The sequence below is a fragment of the Octopus sinensis genome, linkage group LG5 (genome assembly GCF_006345805.1).
Source record: "Octopus sinensis linkage group LG5, ASM634580v1, whole genome shotgun sequence".
NCBI classification, from domain to species: Eukaryota; Metazoa; Mollusca; class Cephalopoda; order Octopoda; family Octopodidae; genus Octopus; species Octopus sinensis.
The window spans coordinates 56,138,764-56,158,651 of NC_043001.1; positions in this window are offsets into that span (position 1 = coordinate 56,138,764).

Sequence of the window (19,888 nt, forward strand, 5' to 3'; positions counted from 1 at the left end):
CGTCGTCATCATCATCATTATCATCATCATCATCATCATCTTCATCATCAAGAAGAAGAAGAAAAAGAAGAAAAAGAAGAAGGATAAGAAGAAAAAGAAGAAAAAGAAGAAAAAGAAGAAGGATAAGAAGAAAAAGAAGAAGAAAACAACAAAAACAACAGCAACAACAGCTTGGTGACTGTGATAGGAATCAATAAACTGAAGCTATGATATATTATTACTATGATGATGTCATAACGAAATTGAAAACTGACTCCCCTTTTCTCTCTTTCTTTCACTTTCACACGCACACATAATCACGTAGAAACACGCGCGGACTCTACAACTCAGTTTATACACTCTCACAATTGAATACACATATATATTCTGACTCGAGGGTATATGTATATATATATATATATATATATATATAATATATATATATATATATATATACGCATAACTATGCATCATTTCACACACGCATACCTGTATATAATTGCGCTTCATCTTAGGCAACTAGACACATACTAGAAACATGCCCTTATACACACGCAAACACACACTCACACACGAACACACACATACACACACACGCACACACACACACACGCATACACACACACACACACACTCAAACACTTCTTCAAGAACAAAGACATGTTCACGCTACGACGCGTATATATATTCTCACCCAAGGATATGTACATTCATACATACACACACTTACACACACAAATATATATATATATATATATATATATACACGCACGCACGTACATGCACACACACACACACACACACACACATTCCAAGCCAAGCTCATACGCAAATTACATGCCATACATATGGATGGGGATACATGGGTGAATACGTTTCGTAACGGATTCTGCAGAAGTTCTTCATGCTCGAGACGCAATTATTACAGCATATATCAAAGACATGTGAAGCAACCCTTAAAAACGAGAAACGGTTCTGCGGCCAATTCTGCAGTCAATTTTCCGTGATCTCAACCTATTTGGATTGTGCCGCTACAAAGCAGGTAATAGAGGAGGCGGGAGAGTCGGTAGAGTGGTGGTGGTGGGGCTGACGGTGACCACATACGGTTAAAGCAAGGCAAGTGATCATATGCTCTGCTATAAAGCAGTCGCTGAATCACATAAGATAAACTTTAGATGTTTGAGAGTCATGCAGCATGAAACGAACCTTTACACACACGTTTAAAATTCTTTTGATTTGTTTACTCACCATGAAAATTATTACACTAATGTATCATGATCGTCATCCTGATCACGATCATCATGACTATGGTCGTAGTGATCACCGTGATCATCATCATCACCACCACCACCACCACCACCATCATCATCATCATCATCATCATCATCAGCAGCAGCAGCACAAGCAGCAGCAGCAACAGCAACAGCAGTGATTGTAGTAGTAGTTGTGGCTAATAGTGATTACAATGAGGATAACGATAACACTGATGATATGATGATGACGATGTCGATGATGATAATGATTTGATAATGATGATGTCAACGACGATGATGATGTCAACGACGATGATGATGACGAACATGATATCGATTAGTTCAGTTCGGCTTGATGGAACATACACCTCTGATAGAAGGCATTCAATCCAGGGCCACCACCTCGATTTGTGTCCGTATTTAAAACAACATTGCTCTATGTACCCTTCCTTTCATTTGTAAATACGGTAGGAGGTGACCTGAGTGAAATTTGACTGCTATTCCTTGGAGATGGAGCAATTGCATAAAGTCTTCCTCGATGGCTTGATTAAATGTGTTGTTTGTAATAATCCAGCTGTGATCAACGGTGTTCCAGTCAAGATTATACCATCTTTTTCCGGTTTGTATCTACACCATACAATGTGTCCTTTCGATTTTAAAGATGTTCGATAATCTTTTAATTGGAATACGTATAATCGAATAAAATTAAATTTATCGGAAACAGTTGACCGGCAAAAACTATAGTCAGGTTTTGTTAAAAACAATTTTAAAATGAATGTTAAAACCAGTGTAGTGGTATGCGCGTATTTGTCATATATGTTTACAGTCGGAGCCGGTACATTTAGATTATGAATATAAACGTGAAAGGCACACACAAGCGCGCGCGCGCATGTGTGTCTGTTTTTACTTGCCACCATTTGACAACCGTTGTTCGTGTGTTTACATCCCCGTAATTAAGTAGCTCGGTAAAGTAAACATAAGAATTAAGTACTAGTGTCTATTCGTTTGACTAAAATTCTTCAAGGCAGTGCCCCATCACGGCGGCAGTCCAATGACTGAAACAGGTGATCTCTCTCCTTCTGTATCTATCTCTGTATACCTGTAACGATGCTGTTATTCTTGCAGGTATCGTTGACTATATTATTAACGGGTTTCTTAGTTATATCAGTAGTCTGGAATTAGTGCACCGCAGAATTTTACAAATATAATCAAAAGCTTTGAAAAATCTACACTAATATTTCAGCAACTTAAAAATCGTGTTATTTATTATTTTGTTACACTGAAATGAAATTCGTGAAACAAGGCAATACATTTTAGCAATAATTAATTTAAAAGTATATTCCTTTTCAAAAAAAATATGCCATAATATTTTATATTTGATTATCAGTGCAACACGAGTTGAGAAAAGGTAGTTGAGAATTGCTACGGTATATATATAATCGATTTAAGTCTTAAAACGCGATCGTTATACAATATTTAGTTTACACACACACATGCGCGAGCGCAAGATATTAAGGTCGAACGAATGAGAAATGAGTGTACAGTACATGTTGTAGCAGATGTGTATGTGTGTATGTTTGTATGTGTATGTATATATATATATATATATATATATATATATATATATATATATATATATATTATATATATATATATATATATATATATATAATGTTTATCACCACCTAAATGTGGGTGTTTGATAAGAACAGTCGATACTGCTATTTCAACCTCGGTAGGACGCCTCGTCTAGCTGGCTGTTTAGTGCGCTTCGTACTCGACATATATTGCAAGCGGGAGAGAACCCCCTACTATCCTAGCCCGGAGACCACCGTATCACGTGATTTCTATTTCATTTAATCATCCTCTGTGATGGACATTCGTCTGACCGACATAGCGGTAGTCTAACCCAGCTCGCAATATATAAGAAAACAGTGTCAAACAGCCACTGGTTTTGTAACTTGCAAACTAGTTCGTTAAATAAATCACACACACACGCGCACACACACACACACACACACACACACACACACACACACACACACACACACACACACACACACACACACACACACTCACATACACACATACACACACGCACATATTAATTGCTGGTAGGGAAACCGTATTTCGCTTTGCAAGAATAACGCACTACCACTTATATTAAAGGTTTATAACTCTTTACTATGTCCGACTTTGTGTTAGTAGTGCGTTGTTTTCATTTTTTATTTTCTAAGTGTATCTCTACAGATTTTCTATTGAATTTAGAGTCAGACCTAAAACTTACGACCTTTTGTATACGAATAATTCTATATAAATAATGCAATCGAATGATAAAAAAAATTGGTCCCTACCAGTAATTAATATGTACATACCAGTTGTCAGTAATGTGCTTCATATGTAAAGTTCATCTACTCAACAGTATTACACCGCTAAACTTAGCGGCTATTTAAGCAATGTATTCATAGATCGTTAATAGGTTAGATGTGGGGCTGAAGAATGTGCAATAACTTCTGAAATAAGCATATACACCAATTACTTATGTTTCTGTCTTCGAACCAATTACTTATCTTTATGTCTTCGATTGCATTATTTACATAGACGTATTCGTATACGAAACGTCCTAACTTTCAGTGCTGCTCAAGATTCTGTAAAAATTCTGTAGAGACATGCTTAGAAATTATTATATATATATAATGTAACATCCAATATATGACCTCTAAACTCGCCAGATTTGAATCTCAAGGAGTACTACGTGTGAAGCGTTGCTGAAAGGGAGACTAATCGTTATCCTCATAATACCATAGCTTCACTGAAGGCCGCCATTGTCCAGGTGATGTCCGAAATGAATAAGAACCATATAGTATCGGCATGCCAGAGGTTTCGGTCCTACATCGTAGCAGTCATCGAAGCCGAAGGCGGTTTCGTAGTATAATTTGCTAAAAAATATAATTATCAAAACTAATTGCACAAATGTTTATTCAAATACATATTTATTTATGCTGAAATTTGTTGTTTTATTGTATATCGAAAGTGTCTTCAAATGCCCCTCGCACCCTGTATATATATATATATATATATATATATATATATATATTATATATATATATATATATATATATATATATATATATATATATATATATATATATATACGAGTGGCTGTGTGAAAGTTCAGATCTGACTGTGTTGTAGGAATGTTGCTTTCTAACTATATGGTTCCACGTTCAACTCCAGTGCGTGGAGCCTTGGGAGAGTATCTTCTACTATCGCCTCGGACCATCGCTGATGTTGTACTTATGTCCCCATAAGTTATTAGTTCTGCAAACAGACCGATGGAATAAGTACGAAACTTAAAGGTTAAGTACCAGTGTCGATCGGTTTGACTAAAACTTTTCGAGGCTGTGCCCCAGCATGCCCGCAAATCCAGTGACTGAAACAACTAAAAGATGTATATGTATATTTGTAAGGATAATATAACACGTGGATGGAGGATAAGAGTCTTTAATAGCAGATCCCAACATATGTTTCCACATCGCACACCAGCTGAGTTTATATTCAAAGATCACTATAGAACATTCTTTATAATTATCATGCATTTGAATTATTTACATTATTTACATTCGACGGATATTTGTCCACATCTTGTTTGTTGTTAACGTTTCGGCTGATATACCCACTAGCCTTCATCAGGTGTCTTGGGGAAAATTTCGAACCTGGGTTCTCATTCCTAAGGTATTTTTCGATGTTATTATTATTTTAATAATAATTATTATTATTCAGGTTACTGCCTGGAATCGAACTCGGAATCTTGGGGTTAGTAGCTTGCGCTCTTAACCATTATGCCATATGCCCGTGGGTATATCCGTTAAATGTAAATAATGCACATAATTCCTCATCTCTTGAATACAGAACTATACTTCTGAATGCTGCTCAGTAATAACCGTGTGCGGGTGCTTCATCAAGGCGGAATGCGATTAATTCCTGTTGGATTCTTCTGAATAATCTGGGTAAACGATGTTCACTTCATTCAACCAATCAAGTTGTCGGGTTCTTGGGAACGTAAGCATAAACGTACGAGTTAAAATTATAATAATACCACCATCCACAACAATTACAATAATACAAACTAGGCGACCTCTCAGTAATCATAGTATGAATAAAAAGGAAAATATATAATAAGATTAATCTTCTTTGAGCTATGGTGGCAGTTGCTTGGCAAAGTGGTTTCCAACATCTTATCTATATACTTTTTTCTATTCAACTTCGTTTTCATGAGCTCGTCAGACAATTTGATTGGCAAAACATCACCAAGTCAACATCAAAATCTTCCTTGCAAAATAAATTTGATACTCTGCTTACAATTATTCAGTGATCATTCAATTATAGTTTGACTGTTTTTATGTACAATTGTACATAAAATAAATTTTTATAAGACTGTATATGTGCGTGCGTTTGTGTGTATGTGTGTGTGTGTGACTGTGTGTGTGTGTGTGTGTGTGTGTGTGTGTGTGAGTGTGTGTGTATGTGCGCGCGTGTATGTGTAAATACAGACATATATATATATAAACATTAAAACGATATACATGTATATAAACATCATATTTAACCATAGCGTAAAAAGGAACTCAGCCATACATCTATACATGAACAGAACATGCTGATAAAATCCCTTTCGGAAAAGTCAAGTTATTTAGTTTTTATATATTTCATTTGGTTTTGTTTTTAAAAGACATCAATTTAAAAAAAAAATTTCTTGTTTCCTTCCTTTTAGCTTTTGTTTTTGTATTTCTTTTCCTTTGGTCTGTCATGACAGTTTTAGTAATTGTGACTTAGTAGGCGATTCTGTTAACTTCCGCTATATTCTCCGCAACAATATTTTAAACTTAGCTCTATACCAATATGTCATCACCAGACTGTGCAACATGCTGTGCGATGTGTCACGTTAAAAGTCTGACATAATTGATTTAAGTTTTATCAATGATATTCAATAAAATTCAGTGATATCCCTCCCCACGCATTCGTTTATTTACTTCTTCAAAGTGGAGACAAGTCACGACAGTTGATTTGTTAAATAAAAAGAAATGTAAAAATATTTTGTCTGACATACCAACGTTGCAACAAGACACGTGACTGTCTAAAGATCAGCATTATGCATTATGAATCTCCTTAACGTTGAGTTTGATTTCGTATCTGACTTTTATTGGTTGTTGCTGACAATGGCGAAAAGGAAGCAGGAAACATATTTAGCGCAGAAGTGAAGCTGACGAAGAAAAGCAGAACTCATAACAAGAAAAAACCATTACGTTCGTCACTGGACCTTGTAAAAATACTCCGGCAAATCTACTTCAGTTCAAACCCCAGGGTTTTAACAAGAAAGGACAAGGAATAATATAGTTCTAGATAACTCTAAAAAAATACGATGATTTAGATAATAGTTTTATGCAGTCTTCCTCGGCTGATGCAATTAATGTGGTTAATGTTCAATATGAAGTTATCTGGGTTGACATCGCAAGGAAGAAAAGAAAAATTAAGGCTATTAATATCACACACACACACACACACACGCACACACACACACGCACACACACACACGCACACGCACACACACGCGCGCACACACATGCACATACACACACGCACGCACACACACGCACACACACAGCAATGCAGTCTCTATAGTTCTTACAGCTTCGAGTTTCTGGCTGGGACGGGCCATTAAGTAAAACAGAAGTTGTTATCCTGAGAAAATGAACAGTAGAAAGCTACTTACGAGACACAGTTTCAATTACTGGTATAAATATACATTTCACTTCTATTTCATTTCTAATACTTTTCTCCTGGGGAATCATGAAGCCTACAATATTCTAACTCACTCCCTCGCCCAACCTATAGGTTATTTGCGACTATGATAGGTTCACTGAGATAATTTCACTGTATCAAGTTTGGCAGCTAATTGATCTGAGTTCAAATTAATATGTCTACTTTGATATCTGGCTTTCCATCAATAAAGCGAGGACGGTAGAGGAGTTGGGAGATATGGAGTAAAAATAATTAACAGAAATGTACCAAGAGTCACTGCATTCTACGAAACAATGTTCTTTTTTAATACTTAATCTTTTTAGTACTTAATCTGAGCTGGCAGAATCGTTAGCAGACCGGGCAAATTGTTTAGCAGCATTTTGTTCGTCTTTATGATCTGAGTTCAAATTCCTCCAACGTCGACTTTGCTTTTTGTTCTTTCAGGGTCGATAAAATAAGCACCAACTGAGCACTGGTGTCGATGTAATCGACTTAATCCCAACATCGAATTTGGAAGTCTTGTGCCAAAAGTTTGAAACCCATATTTAATTTGAAGGTATGGGGCGAAAATGCTTTTCAGTGTCTAGTAACATCTCTTAGCGTTCTGAATTTTGATCCCGCTAAGCCCAATTTCTTGCATTTCATCCATTCGTGGCTTTATACACTAAGTGTCTTAATAACTAGGGGTCGATGAAATTGAGTGAGCACATTCCCCACCAATTTACTTTGTGGTTGTGTGCCTTAGAAATCAAACTTACTAGTATGATGTTTGTAGCAGTGAGCAGACATCATAAGAACGTTGGGTCAAACGTCTTGTGGTCTCTTGCGTTTAGAGTTCAAATCCGATCAAGGTCAAATTTGCCGTTCATTCTTCCAGTACTAATGGATAAAGTACCAGTCAAGTGATGGAGTCGTTTCTTCTTTTCTCTGTCATTCTCTCTTTCTCCCCCCTCTCTTTTTCTCTCTCTCTTTTTCCATCTCAGTTTCTGTCTGTCAGTCTCTTCTCTCTCTCTCCTCATTTGTCTCTGACTTCTTTCTGACCAGCAACGTTGCAATGTGAGAATGGTCGTGGAGAACCAATCACTACATTTTATTCTTCAGAAATGGAGAAAATTTGAGCGCTGGTCACATCTCAGATAAACACGTGCTATATCGTTGGAATTAACATTTCAGACGGACTGATGTGTTGTACGGCAATCAGAGAAATGTGGCATTGATAGCGGGAGAGGCAGTATTAGGGAAAAGTAGTTTGATGCAGAATTTTGGTGCTGAGATAGAAGGAATAACAAGAAGAGGCGTGCGAGTCATATGCTGTGAGCTTAAGTAGCTAGCTTGCTCGTTTGTTTGAGTTACTATCTTCTAATGGAGTTGTAGAAGCATCGTTGTCACATCCTGTTCACCAGCAGTGTTTCTTGACCATTTCTCTCTTTTTTTTTATTATCTATAAGCCCCTTTAATTCTATTTTAGTCGTATGGACCCTCCTAGCCATTCAATGTTTTAAAAAAATCATATATCTTTATAAACAAATTATATTAGGAATTTTATGAAAATAATTATTAAAATATTTTGTGTACTATAGAAGTATATAGGTAATTTATTACAGATAATTTTAACAACAAAATCTTATATGAACCCCCAAAGGCCACGTGGTGCACCAATCTATCAGGGATGTGGTTCAGAGCTTGGGTTTCAGCTAAGAATTAGCCAGTCATCCCTTTATGATGTTTGTCCAACTTCTTTTTTCCTCTATCCGTCTCCTTTCCAGATTCTTTTTTGAAGAGCCTTCTTTACATGACCACTGGATCGTAAAACACGACCTACCATCCCAGTTTATTATTTTCAACATTGTTAAGTTTTCATGGAAACCAATGTGAGGCTAGATGGTTTCAAGATTCGATGTAGATAAGCAAAATATGCTTAAGATACAGCAGTTGTATCTCTGTCTCTCTGCAGAAATAGCAAGTTTAATATTTCAGTAGAGCACAAGATGTAGTATAAGACGAAGGTGATAGAAGCTTTAGAGCTGCAGAGCCTCAGCAACGGTAGTAGTAGTAGTAGAATATATCCTATTTTTAAGATGTCAGAGTTAAATTTGAGTGTGATTTTGACTGCTATTTCTTGCAGGCTCCTTTATCGTTCTACTTATTGTTGTTTAGTTGCATCCACATCCGAAGGAATTGAGCAAGACGTATAACAAAGGCGCTCCAGCCATGACTATTTCATTTTTTTAGGCAGTATATATTCAGGACCACTTTATCAAAACGTCTTCTTTTTGTAAATACGGGATTGAGGGATATTTAGCTGCTGTATTCGAGTTGCAGTGCAATGTCTCCCTCTTTGGTTTGGTATCTGTTATAAGTTTTAGTCATATCTATGTATCTATAATATTTGTTTATGTACATGAGTAGTCAGAGTACTCTCGTACAGTACTTAAAGTACGCACTAATGTGGATCGGTACTGATGAAGACTGAAATTGCAAATGTTGTTTTACCCTGGGTCAGCTTTTGAGTGATTTTGAGTGGGTAGCTATATGATCACAATCATTTCGGGAGACGTTTTCACCGACCTACAATATTCTATGTGTGCTTTCTTAAAACACGGTTTTGGTGTTGAATTGACAGTCGTTACACTATCGCATGGTATGCTTGGCTCTGTTTATTATGGCTTCTTGCTTTCTGAGTTCAAATACCGCCGCAGTCAATCCAACGCCCAGTTAAACGTGACCACGCAGCGACTGGTGACCTTGAATGAAGTCAACTTCGCTGTAAGCATCTGAGTCCCATCTCCGGTTTGAGGGTAACATCTTCGCTCCCTCTGACCACTCTCAGAAGCTTTGTCAGGGTTACAGCTACACGCTACTGTCTTTTTTCTATTGATTAAGGATAGAAAAAATGTTCCTGACTGTCGTTTATAACAAAGGTAAAGACACTCATTAATCATGAATGACCGTGGGATTGCACCTAGAAAGTTCTCCAAGGCACAAATCCGGGCAGAGTTGTTGGATCTTTACCTTTTGACCGACAGATTTTAAAAATAATTTTTTCTAACTAAACACTTTCAAACTTCGTATACTGGTAGAATGTGTCACATAAAACATTTTTTACTCTTGGCGTTGTTGAGAAAATTCTGTATTTTGGAAGTCATTTCTTGTTAAATTTGTCGTATTTCGGTAATTTTACCCAATCAATGACGTATATTCAGCTGAATAAAATTATTGCTGTTGTTTGTCAACAACAACTTCCGGCGGTGTATATTTCGTCTGTCACTGTTATTTATGACATATTTCATCTCAGTTACGTTTGTATGAATAAACGAGTGTATCTGAAGCATGTTTACTTCATGGCACCACTATAATCGTTCGTGCTTTATTTTTTATTTTTTTCCGTAACTCTAGCCCTAAAACCCCAACCCTATCCCTAATCCTAACCCTAGAACCCTAACCCTAACCGTAAAACCTTAAAGCTGAAACCAGTACAAACGCACGAACGATGTCACGAATAACAGTGACAAGCGAAATATACACCGCCGATAGTTGTTGTTGACAAACAACGGCAGTAATTCTATTCAGCTGAATACACGTCATTGATTGGTTGAAATTACCGAAATATGACAACTTTAACAAGAAATAACTTCCAAAATACAGAATTTTCTCAACAACGCCAACAGTAAAAGATGTTTTATGTGACACATTCTACAAGCATACGAAGTTTGAAAGTGTTTAGTTACAAGAAATTATTTTAAAAATCTGTCGGTCAAAAGGTGGAAGACCAACAGTCGCCTATGTATACCAGCCTCCCCTCTCCACACCACCGATGCTGGAATCGAATGCACCACCTCATGATTGTGAGCCCGACGCTCTTACCACCGAGCCATGTTATTTATATTATATTGAAAAACAGAGTCTCTATTGCCAGCAAGTCAGTACGTTGGTAAACGACAGGCTCTTGATGTTAGAAGTATAATAGTTCTATTATTTATATGTAAATGTAGACGGTCACCACCTGCACACTGTCTTTCTACTCAGTCTGTGACATAATTGTTATGCTAATGTCGTCGCGGCATAACATGCGTTTTGTATGCTTGCACGTGGTGAGGACTATTTCAGGCAGTTTTTCTCAAGCGTTTTGACTTTGCGGTGCACAAACACACACAAACACACACACACACACACACACACACACACACACACATATACACACACACAAACGAATAAATAAATAAATATATAATGTTACTTTTGCAAAATGGATTCTATCAGCATGTTTCGTTTCACGTATATATTTTAAATCATTGCGTTCATTTTAACGCACCAATTAATATAACACACACACACACACACACACACACACACACACCACACACACACACACACACACACACACACGCACATGTATACGGACAATGCAACACAAAATTAACCAAGCTTTAAAAATTATGCCGAGGATGTAAACTAACAATTTTCACTATTTTTGACATGATGGCAAACTTGGGACTAAAAAAACATAAAAAAAATTACTGACGCATTTTGTGTAGAAAAAGGAAAAAAAAAATTCTGTCATGTGAAAGATTTATGAAAAAGAAAAAGAAAAGAAGAAGAAAACACTGCTTAACTTGTTTTTGCTAATAATACTTGTATATAATAAGAATATATAAATAAGATGTTTTTCAGGACACACAAACAAAAGAGTAGATTTTCTAAAGCCATAAAACATGTACTTGGTTATCTTTGTGGAGCCTAAGTGCGCCGCAGTGTATCCTTTGCGAATAACTGATTTAAGGTGACTACCGGTTCGATGTTGGAAAAAGCAGTTTTATGGTTTGCCGATTGGATAACATTGGTGAACCACGATATTAGTGATTACCACACATCTAAAGGTTTGAAATTACAATTGTGGATATAAGTAATTATCGTATACACGTCTGTTGACAGGCTCAATTGTACACTTGAAAATGTAATTTCCGTTTTCTTTTCACTTATAGACGTTGATATTTGGCCCTCGATCAAACTTGATAAAGTAACTCTACAATCAAAGGCATTCTAGCCGTGACCATCTCGACATTCTGTTTATTTATGTCTAACACTGTCCAATGTATCTTTTTTCAAAAGAAGGATGATGATTTGAGGGAGATTTCATTGTCACCTTTAGCAGATCGAGTGATTGCGTAGATGCTTCACTAGTGGTGCCTTTTGGCTATTATCTAAGATAATCATTGTTGCATGAGTCTCCAAAGGATATTCGAACAACAACAACAGTAACGACAACAACAGCAGCCATAGAGTAACTATGTAAGAACAACAACTACAATATTGGCAGCAGTATCAACGAAGAGAAGAACGGAACGGAAACAATTTCAATGTTAACAACAGAAAGGAAGACGTCACGCCAGTTAGTGAAACAGGAAGCAGGAATAATAGATTCTATGACCAACTAGGTGACGTCAGACGCGCGCACACGCACGTGTGTGTATGTGTGTGTGTGTGTGTATGTGTGTGTGTTTGTGTGTGTGTCTGTGTGTGTGTGTGTGTGTGTTTTGTTCGATGCTGCAAAACTCTCTTGTGGTGTCCCATTTGCTCTGCAACAACAATAGCCAAGTTGACTGACTGACTGACTAATGGACGAAGCATCCCTCATACTTCATGAGAGTGGGTAATAAATAAATAGATAAATAGACGTTTTCTTCCACACTTCTTCTTTCATTACATCTGTGCCTGGCTCCTAAGATGATTGCTTTTTATTTGGCAGAGGAAGATTTCACATATCGTAGTGTCTCCATATCCAACTACACACACACACACACACACACACACACTTACAATACACACATGCGCAAACACATACACACAATACACACACACATATATACAAATACACACATACGCACAAACACACTCAAACACACACACGTACAAACGTACACACACACTCACAGACACGCACATACACATGCAAGCACAAAGATATCTGTAAGAGCATATATAAATATTCAAGTACATAGGTGTAAATGCATGTTTCAATATGATGCATTCACGTATATATATATATATATATATATATATATATATACACACATATGTATGCATGTATGTATATGTGTGGGTGTGTGTGTGTATGCGTGTGTATGAGTGAGTGTGTGTGTGTGTGTGTGTGTGCATGTGTGTGTGTATGCATATTAGCCTTTCCCATCGAAAGTGACATACGAGCACCCAGTCGTTCGATTAACTAGACGACCTACTCACAGAAGTAGCAGAATATGCCCCCCCACCCGACACGTGTACCCATAACGTAATTCTCAAGTGGGTTCAATACATGTGACGAGAATCTTCAGAGTTTCTGTCCATCCACTTTTACTTACAAAGTAAAGGTCGACCCGAGGTTATAAAAAACATTGACATCAAATTTTTGCACAAGGCCAATAATTTCGGGGAAGGTGGGTAAGTCGATAGGACCCCAGTACTCAACTGGTACTTATTTTATCGACCCAGAAAGGAATGCAAGGCAAACTCGACCTCGGTGGAATTTGAACTCAGAGTGTAAAGACGGACGTAATGCCGCTAAGCAATTTGCCTGGCGTGCTTACGATCGTGCCAGCTAGCTAATCTGAGGTTATAAAGAAGGATATTACTCAAGTAATATCGCCATGATAGTTCGTTAGCTCCTACACGCATTTTTCTCTCCTTTTTTTTCTCTCATTCTTTCTCTCCTTGTTTTTTTCTGTGTATCTTTCTCTCAAAGAGCGTAGGCTCGAGACGTAAAAGACTTTTTCTATTCCTGACCGCTATACTAATACATTTGTTTGTTTGTACTCCACCTGCCTTCGTCTTTTGTTTATTTTCGTAAACTTTCCCTTTATTGCTCAAGTAAGTTCGCTTCACAAGCATGAGGAGTCTCATGGTTTGTGTTTTCATGGTTTGTGTTCTAAAGACTCCGCCGGTTACGACGACGAGGGTCCCAGCTGATACGATCAACGGAACAGCTTGCTCGTGAAATTAACGTGCAAATGGCTGAGCATTCCACAGACACGTGTACCCTTAACGTAGTTCTCGGGGATAATCAGCGTGACACAGAGAGTGACAAGGCTGACCCTTTGAAATACAAGTACAACTCATTTTTGCCAGCTGAGTGGACTGGAGCAACGTGAAATAAAGTGTCTTGCTCAAGGACACAACGCGTCGCCGGGAATCGAACTCATAACCTTACGATCATGAGCCGAATGCCCTAACCACTAAGCCACGCGCCCTCACTGGTTTGTGTTACCGAGCTTTCATCCCACTGAAATTATACATTCTTTTCTCTCACATTAAATGTAACTATCAGGCGGCGAGCTGGCAGAAACGTTAGCACGCTGGGCGAAATGCGTAGCCGTATTTCGTCTGCCGTTACGTTGTGAGTTCAAATTCCCCCGAGGTCGACTTTGCCTTTCATCCTTTCGGGGTCGATAAATTAAGTACCAGTTATGCACTGGGGTCGATGTAATCGACTTAATTCCTATGTCTGTCCTTGTTTGTCCTCTCTATGTTTAGCCCCTTGTGGGTAATAAAGAAATAGGTATTTCGTCTGTTGCAACGTTGTGAGTTCAAATTCCGCCGAGGTCGACTTTGCTTTCATCCTTTCGGGGTTCGATTAAATAAGTACCTGTTACGCATTGGGCTCGATATAATCGACTTAATCCGTTTGTCTGTCCTTGTTTGTCCTCTCTATGTTTAGCACCTTGTGGGTAGTAAAGATATAGGTATTTCGTCTGCCGCTATGTTCTGAGTTCAAATTCCGCCGAGGTCGACTTTACATTTCATCCTTTCCGGGTCGGCAAATTAAGTACCAGTTGCGTACTGGGGTCGATCGAATCGACTTATCTCCTCCTCAAAAATTTCGGGCCTTGTGCCAAGAGTAGAAAACTTTAAATGTAACTATTTGCATTAACCAAACATCTAACGTATACTGTACCTGCGAGAATGATCTTGATTCATTGATAATTCTTCAGGGTATATTATCAAAACATGTCGAGAGTTATTCAGGTTAAGACAACCTGTTGGGCTTGAAATAAGTCCAGGAGAAACAGATAAATGCAGAACAGGTTATCTACTTACAAATATGTTAAACTAATTTCTTTTATGTTTATTATATATTATATTATGTACAACTTAATTTTTACTATATGACGACTGCGCATATATATATATATATATATATATATAAATATATATATATATATACACACACACACACACACACACACACACACACACATATATATATATATATATATATATATTATATATATATATATATATATATATATATATATCTTTAGACCAGCAACTGCTTTACAAAGACGATTGTGGCTTGTACAAGTTAAATTTACATTATTCTGAGTAACATGGACACCAAGGTGGCTAACTGAATCAGCATTTGACTTGGCTATAAAATGACAATTTTATCAACGAAACACTGAAAGAAACACTGGAAGATAATAATCATTTAGGTAACTTAGCTTTCTTTATTCACGCAACATGTTATGAAAGAAAGCTCTTTGCGCCTCAGAGTTTGGAAGTTTTATATAACATTGGCTTTGACAGTACTTTCTATTGCTTGCAACATCCTCCCATCTATGCATGTTATTGTTCAGACGTTATAATTTATCCCTTAATTTGGCTTATACTTCTAACTGAGTATTTTCAAGTTGCCTCCAAAGGACTTGTTTCAGAATCACATCATTTACTCGTAAATCATGGCAACACCACCTCAGTTGAACGTTGATCAGGAAAGCTTTAGTACCAGAGACATAAGACTTTGCCTTTTAATTGATCATGCATTTTGACTTTTGTTTTAATTGAGATATCATGAGTATTCCAAAGCCTCTTGAAGTTTACCAAAAGTGATGATGCTCGCTTTTTCTATAGGTGCTTCACTCTCTTTGTCAAGCTTATAATCATTTGTGATAGTGGAGCCAAGGTATGCGAATATATTGACTGCTTTAAGAGTTTTAGCTTCAACAATCACGCTGGGTATCACCTATGGATTACTGCCAAAATAATGCTATCCTTTTTTAAATTCTTATTATCAAGCCAAAGGATCTGCTACAACTGTAAATTTATTAACAATCTGTTGAATATCTTCAAGAGAATGGGCAAGCAGTGCAGTTATCCGTGAAGAACAAACCCCCAGATATCTGAAAAGAAGCCCTTGTTTTAGCCTTAAAACGTTGATAATTGGAGATGCCCCGGTGGTGCGATATTCCACACTATACCATCGGTAGCATGAAAAAGGCATACTCTTGCATAATTTCAAAGAATAATACCGTTGCCAAAACACACCCTTGTATTGAACAATTTCTTACTTCAAATGATTGTGATTGATCTTCACATGAGAAGACAAATGCTGTCATATCCCCGTGTAAAGATATCACATTTAACATTTCGTTATGCAACCCATGATTTACTAAGATGATCTTCCACAGACCTTGCGAGATACTGAGTCGAAAGCTTTGTGAGATCTATTATTAAATACAAGTTCATATCTATTTCATGTTTGGTCGTATCTATTCTCCTGCACCTGTCGGAAGCTAAATATCATGTCCATTGTTCCTTGACCACTCCCGAACCCACATTGGCCTTCAGGATACATAGTTAGGACTAAGTTGATGCTTATTCTATTTAAAATCACTCTCAGAAGAATTTTACCTGTAATTGAAAGAAGTGAGACACCACCATGATTATCCCATTTACACATTTTGCCTTTAAGCTTGCATAAATGAAATACTATGGCATCTTTATCTCATTCCATGTCCAGACTTAGAGCGCAGTCTGCCATTGATCCAGAGTATTACCTCCACATTTGCCTAAAGTATGCACGCGCACTCGCGCACGCACACACACATACACATACAAATAGGTAGATATATAAATAGCGAGAATGAGAGAGAGAGAGAGAGAGAGAGAGAGAGAGAGAGAGAAAGAGAGACAAACAGACAGAAAACAATACAAAACAATCTATTGCTAAGATTCTTGTTATTGGGCATGATGTAAATAAAGTGGTATTTTGTTAGAACTTAATCTGTCATTCCGTCGTTTCGTCCGGGGAAATAGTTGAATTATAGTTATTTGAATAATAATAATACAAAAAAAAAATAATAAATAAAAACATTGCGAATGTAACAAAATTTCTTCTCTGGGTAGTAACTGTTATTTGTTAATCGCTTGTGCTGAAAAAGAATAGAAAAATTATTTTATTTCCTTCAAATGTTGCTTTCGTGATCTGGATGCTATTTTGAAATGTTTGTACATGTTTTATAATTTAAAATGTCACCACTAAAGCAAGTACTCATAGGTGAAATAAAGTACCCAGAGTTTGTCTTCATATACAACGGAAATGCCGATATATTTCTTGTAAGCCTTGTAAATTCACATTTTAGCTGATGCTGTATCAGTACTTTTTCGCTTTTGTATTGACAATTTGACCATTACATAGAGAAATTCATATGTCAAATGCTTGCATCCTTTTGATACTATCTCTGATAAATATAGATAGATCTGCACACTTCTGCTGCCGAAACTATATTGAGCTGCTAAGCTCAATGTCCCTATATTTATATTACTATTTACACTGTTGGGAAGTTCTAAAAAAATCTTGAAAGCTCTAGGAAATTATAGAAAACTTTCTGAAATTCTTGAAAGTTCAAGAAAGTTCTCCACCAGTTACTCACACTGAATTTATCTAGCATGTTCAAGAAAATTTCTAAACTTCAAAATATTATTAGTGAAGTTAGAAAAGCAATGTTCGAAGAGAATTTTGAATAATAGCCATTTCCATTACATTTTAAGCACATACAATACAAATCTAATACTTACAGTTCAGAAATAAAAATAGAAAAGTTAACATTTTGTTGCATAGTGTAATTTAGCATGACTAAAGAACACGGAATTGCACGAAGAGAAACATCATGGTGGTGCCAACAAATGGTGAGATGGCGACTAAATCCTGAACAAACCAGTTTCTTTGTCAAGTAGATGCTGCGAGACATGGAGAACTTCGTCGGCGCCAATTACAGGAACGAAAAGGAAAAATTTTGACCCAAAATGCCGTTCGATAGAGAAATGCAAAGCAACAACGTGAACGAATTTTCACACGAGATGCTGCTCAATACTGAAAATATCTTCGAAATAATCAAAGATTACCTCTTCCTATGGCTCAATGCCATGGTATAGAAGTGATTCTGCAAGTTAATGTTGGCGTTCTCTCATATAGTCGTGGTTTCACGAAAGTATGACGTTATCATTGTAACGCTGTAATATTTCTTGGTATGCGGATAGGGAATACACTAAACAATCCTTATTTTGGTTTATGTTGCCAATCAGGAGTCAAGAGCAAAGTTAATCAAAATGTGACATTTATTTCCCTGTTCCATTATTCATACACGGCCACTTATATGTTACTGTCAGTAGAGTTAGAGATCCTATTAATCAAACTCAATTTACTACATGAAGAGGACAAAAACAAAAAAAGTCTATTCAGAGATTGTTTGAATTTTAAAGATTTCTGTTTGTGGAACCCTGTATGTTTTGTTGTGTAGATGAATTTTAAAAAGTAAATAAATAAATAAATAAATAAATAAATAAAATATGTATTTTAGTTTTATGCATTTTGCATCTATCTTTTAACTTTTATTTGTTTCGCTTATTGGACTGCGGTCATGCTGGGGCACCATCTTAAAGCGTCTAGTGGAACAAATCAACACTAGAACTTGTATTTCATAGCCAGGTACTTATTCTATCAGCTTCTTTTGCCGAACCGCAAATTTACAGGGACGTAAACAAACCAACACCGGCGGTCAAGGCAACCGGTTGTAGGGAACAAACATAAAGATTCTCACACGCAAGCATATATATATTTATATAATGTCCTCATCTATCTATACACAGTCACACAAACACACACGCACACACACACAAACGGTGGTCTTCTTTCAGGTTCTGTGTATCAAATTCCTTCAGAAGGGATATAATAAAAGACATGCCCAAGTTGCCGCGCAGTAAGAATGAACCCAAGACCGCATGATCTGGAAGCAAGCTTCCCAGCCACACAGCCACGCCTGCGTCTATAATCAAACATTTCTTTCCAACTTGTGTAATTTTGCTTTCCTTATTTCTTAGATATAGAAGTTATTTTTGCGATGAATCAAAATATATGTTTCTCCCGTTTGCAAAGCGATAGGCCAAAGCTATAGATATCTTAAGAGTGAGTGGTGTACAGTCACATAAATTGAGTCCAATCTTTGACGAGGACTTACTTCATCGACCTCAGAAAGATAAAGGGTAAAACAGAACCCCACGAGGTTTAAATCTGGAACTTTCACAAGACAAGGCGATGCTCTACTGATTCTGCATTTTTATACCCGTCCCCTAAAATAATAAACATCTGGCGGGACTCGAGGAAATTCCACGTTTTATAAAAGTCCTTATTTATATTTTGATGTACAAATATTTAAATCTTTTTAACAGTTTCATTATGTTAAGATGTTTATTATGTCTTCCACTTCGTTTGATAATTGAATTGTTTTAAACTTATTTTTAAATTACTTTTTTATGTCAAAAACTTGTGATTAAGTTTTCGATTTTGTTCTATAGTTAGGTTTTTAAAAGCGTAACACTCGAACATATTATTTTGTGACAAGTAATTTTTATTTGCTTTAGTCATTAGACTGTGGCCATACTAGAGCACCGCCTTGAAGAACTTTTATTCGAATGAATCAACCCCAAAATGACTTGTTTCTTTTTGTTAAGCCTGGTACTTATTCTCTTGGGCTCTTTGGCCGAACCGCTAATTTGCAGGGACACACCAGCACCGGTTGTCAAGT